The sequence below is a fragment of the Pseudophryne corroboree genome, chromosome 8 (genome assembly GCF_028390025.1).
Source record: "Pseudophryne corroboree isolate aPseCor3 chromosome 8, aPseCor3.hap2, whole genome shotgun sequence".
NCBI lineage: Eukaryota > Metazoa > Chordata > Amphibia > Anura > Myobatrachidae > Pseudophryne > Pseudophryne corroboree.
Genome location: NC_086451.1, coordinates 279,939,281 through 279,945,150, shown reverse-complemented (window position 1 = coordinate 279,945,150; position 5,870 = coordinate 279,939,281).

Below are 5,870 nucleotides of genomic sequence, written 5' to 3'. Positions count from 1 at the left end.
CTAGGGGATAGCTGACACCCTATAAACAAGGGAGTGTTTGTATTTGTCAAGTATTGACTGTGCATATTTGTTTTTTTACACTCACATGTGGCACTTTACTTTCACTGCTCTCATATATATATTTATACAATATATATATATATATATATATATATATATATATATGAAACACACACATGCTGTTTTGCAACAAACAACTGATTTTAATTTACTGCACTGGGCCTCTACTAGCTCTGGGGCTGGCTTAAACAGTGCTAAAACTCAGAGGATTTGAGTATGTGCAAGTACCTTGAACTTGCATAATTATGGAAAACAGTGATAGTGTTACGTAAGAGAGAGCTAGTAGAGTGATACAGTGGGGGAGAGTGTACTTAAACAATGCTAAAAATAAACAGTATAGACTGCTACGGAAAGCTTTCCAGTCTTAGAATCAAATGAGAATACATTAGATATACAAGTAGCACAGATTTAAGAACTGGGGGGAAAGGGGGTGGGGGGGGCAGTTTGAAATTCCCTTAAATTGAAACAACTAGAATATGACTTTTTAATTAAAGAATTCTTCTTTCACCCCTATAGTATTGCTTGAAGTTCTCTGTATGTGAGCACATAGAGGGTTATTCAGGTGTGGAAGCAAACCAAGAATGCAAACAACTGGACAAAACCATGTTGCCCTGCAGGTGGGGCAGATGTAACGTGCAGAGAGATTTAGACCTGGGTGGGGTATATCCAAACAAATCTAGATTGCAGTGTAAAATTAAAGCTAACATTTGTGGGCTACATGCAAAAATAGACTGTATTTAACCAATACAGCAAAAATATAGATGTATTTGCTCACCTTGCATTGCAGCAGGGTTTTTTTCAGATGCAAACTTACAGTAAATGCATTTTTCTTCCTTGCTTCCAAATCCACATCAGGTCTACAGTGAATTTCCTCACTTGTAATTTTCAGCAAACTCCTGTTCTGTTGTCCCCATCACATCTTCAATTTACACTCATTGATGACCAGTTGAAGGATAAATAATTATATCATTGATACAATAAACCAAAATGTTTAAACACGTGCAGTACATGACAAGAATGGGACAACTGGTAAATAAATATATATACTGTGTGTCTTCTTACTTACCATATATAAGCTATTAAAGTGTATAGCAGCAGCAAGCAAAAAAAACCAGACAAATAATTATCCACATTTACAGTTAGATGTAACAGTACCAGATGAGTGAAGGATTTTAATCTGTCTTGTTATATGTGGTGTGATCTCTTGGGACTGAAGGCTAACATCATTGAGACCTGGTGGATTTATGTGATTCAAAGAGGAAAGATATGATGATCCATATCATTACACTATTGTCCTAATCATGCAATATGACTCCAATTCATGTCACGCTCTTATTGCATAACAGCAGAAATAGTATATTCTTGTTTTTATAATTTAACATACGGTAGCTGTATATTCTTGAATGATATATAAAACAAATAAATTAGACATAGAAAATTCTGATTTTATACATACTTTCAACCTTGAAGTACTGTATGAGCACCTAATTATATATTTTAAATAGGTGTTTTGGAAGTACCATGAGATTTTGGGGCAGATGGATACTTTACAATTTATTTGGAATGAATTAAAAACACAGGGCCCATTTAGAATCTGAAAAAGTAATGGCATATCTTGGGTTACATAGAAACATAGAATTTGACGGCAGATAAGAACCACTTGGCCCATCTAGTCTACCCCTTTTTTATCCGTTAGGTAATCTCGACCCTTTTTGAACCTTAATTCTTTGTAAGGATATTCATATGCCTACCCCAAGCATGTTTAAATTGCTCTACAGTCTTAGCCTCTACCACCTCTGATGGGAGGCTATTCCACTTGTCCACTACCCTTTCTGTGAAGTAAGTTTTCCTTAAATTTCCCCTGAACCTGCCTCCCTCCAGTTTCGGGTATGTCCTCGAGTTCTAATACTCCTCTTCCTTTGAAGAATGTTTCCCTCCTGAATTGTGTTAAAACCCTTGGTATATTTGAAAGTTTCTATCATGTCCCCCCTTTCCCTTCTCTCCTCCAAACTATACATGTTAAGATCTTTTAGCCTTTCCGGGTAAGTTTTGTGATGTATGTCATGCACCATTTTAGTTGCCCTTCTTTGTACACTCTCTAATGTATTTATATCCTTCTGGAGATATGGTCTCCAGAACTGGACACAGTATTCAAGATGCGGCCGTACCAATGACCTATACAGTGGCATTATCACTTCTTTTTTCCTGCTACTGATTCTTCTCCCTATGCAACCAAGCATCTGACTTGCCTTTCTCATTGCTTTGTTGCATTGCTTTCCTGCCTTTAAGTCATTTGAAATAGTGACTCCTAAATTCCTTTCCTCCTCAGTAGTTTCCATTATAGTACCCTTGATACTGTATTTAGCCTTTGGGTTTTTGAGACCCAAGTGCATGATTTTGCATTTTTTAGCATTAAACTGTAGTTGGGTTCTGCTGGTTTATGAGCTCCTGATCACATATGTACCTTAGGCAGTGCATTTATTGTTGCAGGTATTCTGATTTTATAACAGTTTTTGGTATATCTTTTGATTGTGGTGAGAGGGCTTGTGTCTCACCACAATTGTCCATATTTCTGTGGGATCAGATCCCTTCAAGAGAGAGGAATACAAGACCTACACATTCTGCAACTGCAGTAGTAATTTGAAACTCTGGCCAAAAATAGAAATCCAGGATTTCCAACTCGCCCAGAGCCAGCAGGACGTCAGAAGCAGGAGAGGGGTTTAAAACTCCCATACACCCACTGCACTGATGCTTGTTAGGGGCCAGCGAGTAGGGTGTAGTTTTGTAGTGCCAAGGACTGTGGACATTGGCTGTTCCAGGAGAGCATGGCGGATGGTGGCTGCAGGTCATTGCAGGAGGATGACCACTAAGCAAATGGAGTGCTAAGATATTTAATTTTATGTTACTACTAATATTTGTATGAAACTGTGTTTCCAGGCTTAAAACTGAGTATGCTATGATCAGTGTCTGATGCCAGAATATTTGCCGAAATTCTTGGTCACCTAAAGCCTGTAAACAATCTCTCCTTTGGTCTCAATCAGACAAATAACACTGTTAGGCGCCGAGGGTCCGCCCGTCAGTGCGGCCCGGCGCCTAGCAACTAGGGACGCCGCAGGCAGACAGCCGCCGGCTCCCTAGCAACGCTAGACGCCGGGCGCACGGAGCCGCTCAGACCCTAGCAACGGGGACGCCACGTTCAGGCTGCGTTCCCCGTTGCTGGGTATTAATTATCAGTGCTTGTGTATTCCGGCCGTGCAGCATGCAGCTGCACGGCATCACTTTATAATTACCCTGTCTGGATCATGATTGGAGGGCTCCCAAATATAAGCACTCCCAGGACTTATCACAGACGCCGGTGATAGCTTCCTGTTGGCTGTGTCAGTTACTGAGAGTTTCCAGTCCTGCTCAACCCGGTTGTTCCTGTCCTCAGTGATCCAGTACTCGGAATTTGTCATCTATTCCTGGAGTCCGACCGAGCACCTTTGACATCCTGTGGTGTTCGTGAGTCGCGGCGTAGCCGTGTGTTGCGGCTTGACCGCTTACTATTTATTATTTGGTTTATTGTGTTCTGGAGCTTTTGCGGAGGATTCCGCTCCCACAAATCCACTCTGGTATCCAGCGGTGCTGGATAGGAGTAACGGATCAGTGGATCTTTGGTTGTCCTTTTCCCTGGCGGTTTGTCCGCACATACTTTTGGTTTAAGTTAGATAGCTTGTAACCCCTGGCCTGGTTGCTTAGTCAGAGGGCCCCTTGTTATCACCCTGTCTCGGATTTCCCTTTGTCTCCCATTAAGACCTGAGGGGGCATCGGGGTTGGGCAGACATAATCCGCCCTTCGAACGCGGCTGCCATGGGCTCAAGCAACCATAGTCTCGCAGGGGATTTCTGATAACACGGGCGAGACAACGGAGTTAGGGCGCCAGGGGTTACTAGGCTTTCCTGCTCCCATACCAGCATATCTTTCCAGTACTCAGACCTCTGTCATTAAGATCTCCTCTGGTCTGGAGTACGGGAATCATAACATTATCACCGGCCAGACTAAAATTTAAAATTAAACAGGAGTTAATTTTTTCCCTTATTCTGTTGGGAGATTTGTCAGCCTCATGAATCCCTCCGGTGTTGGGCCAAATCCTGGCCAGCTTTTAGTTAGCCAGATTCAAGAGCTTACTCAGATGGTTCAGGATCTGTCCCTTCGGGTGAGGTCTCAGGAAGATCTGTTACGGACTTCCCCGAGGGTCATTCCTGAACCAAAAATGCATCTGCCTGACCGTTTTTCTGGGGATAGAAAGCAGTTTTTTAATTTTAAAGAGTCTTGTAAACTGTATTTTCGTTTAAGACCAGTCTCCTCAGGTACGGAATCTCAGCGGGTAGGAATTATTATTTCTTTGCTACAGGGGGATCCTCAGACCTGGGCTTTTGGCTTAAAGACAGACGATCCGGCTTTATTGTCTGTAGACGCCTTTCTGGGGTCTTTAGGGCTATTATATGACGACCCTGATAGAGAGGCATCCGCCGAGAGTCAGTTGCGTGCTCTCAGACAGGGTAGGAATCCCGCAGAGATGTATTGTACGGAGTTTCGCCGTTGGTCGAACGACTGTGGATGGAATGACCCAGCCCTGCGCAGTCAGTTTCGCCTCGGCTTATCCGAGTCTATAAAAGACAGTCTCCTTCAGTATCCCGCTCCTGAGACTCTCGATAAACTCATGGAGCTCTCTATTAAGATTGATCATCGTCTCAGAGAGCGGAGGGCTGAAAAAGGAGCATCTGTCGGGTCTTCTCCTTGTGTTGTTTCCATTCCTGTGGACATAGAGGAGCCCATGCAGATAGGCCTCTCCAAACTGTCTCCTGAAGAAAGAACCAGAAGGCAAAATTCTGGTCTTTGTTTATACTGTGGGGGTAAGGGACATTTTGCCCGTAGTTGTCCGAACAAGTCGGGAAACGCCTCGACCAAGTGAGTTGTGAGGGGGTTCACTTTGGTCTGCAGCTTATCTCCTCAAATAATTCACTGTTGGTTCCAGCTAAAGTTTCCTTTGGCAGCCTCTGTTCCTCGGTCTCGGCTTTTGTGGACAGTGGAGCTGCAGGGAACTTTATGGATTTAACATGGGCTAAGGCCTTAGGTATTCCTCAGTTAGCCTTGGGTAGGTGTATCACCATGCATGGTTTAGATGGGAGTCCCTTGTCCAATGGGGTTATTTCTCTCTGTACCCCTTCTGTTCTTCTTTCAGTAGGAGCTCTGCATTCTGAAAAGATTGAGTTTTTCCTTACCCATTGCCCAGCAGTTCCTGTGGTTCTGGGTCACCCCTGGCTGGCCTTTCATAATCCCATCATTGATTGGCAGTCAGGGGAGATCTTACAATGGGGTACCATCTGTAATAAGGAATGTGTTACGCTTCCCATCAGAATAGCTGCTGTCATTCCCGCACCCATTCCTGTGGAATACCAGGATTTTGTTGCTGTATTTTCCAAGGGCAATGCGGATATTCTGCCTCCCCATAGGCCTTATGATTGTGCTATCGAGTTAATTCCTGGTGCCACTTTGCCTAAGGGAAGGTTATATGCATTGTCCGGACCTGAAACTGTGGCCATGAATGAGTATGTTAAAGAAAGCCTAGGGAAAGGATTTATCAGGCCATCTAAATCCCCTTTAAGTGCAGGCTTCTTCTTCGTGGAGAAGAAGGATGGATCACTCAGACCTTGCATTGACTTTAGAGCCTTGAATAAAATCTCAGTGAAGAATACTTACCCTTTGCCGCTGATTTCTGTCCTCTTTGATCAGCTACGTTCGGCTGTGATTTTTTTCTAAGATTGACC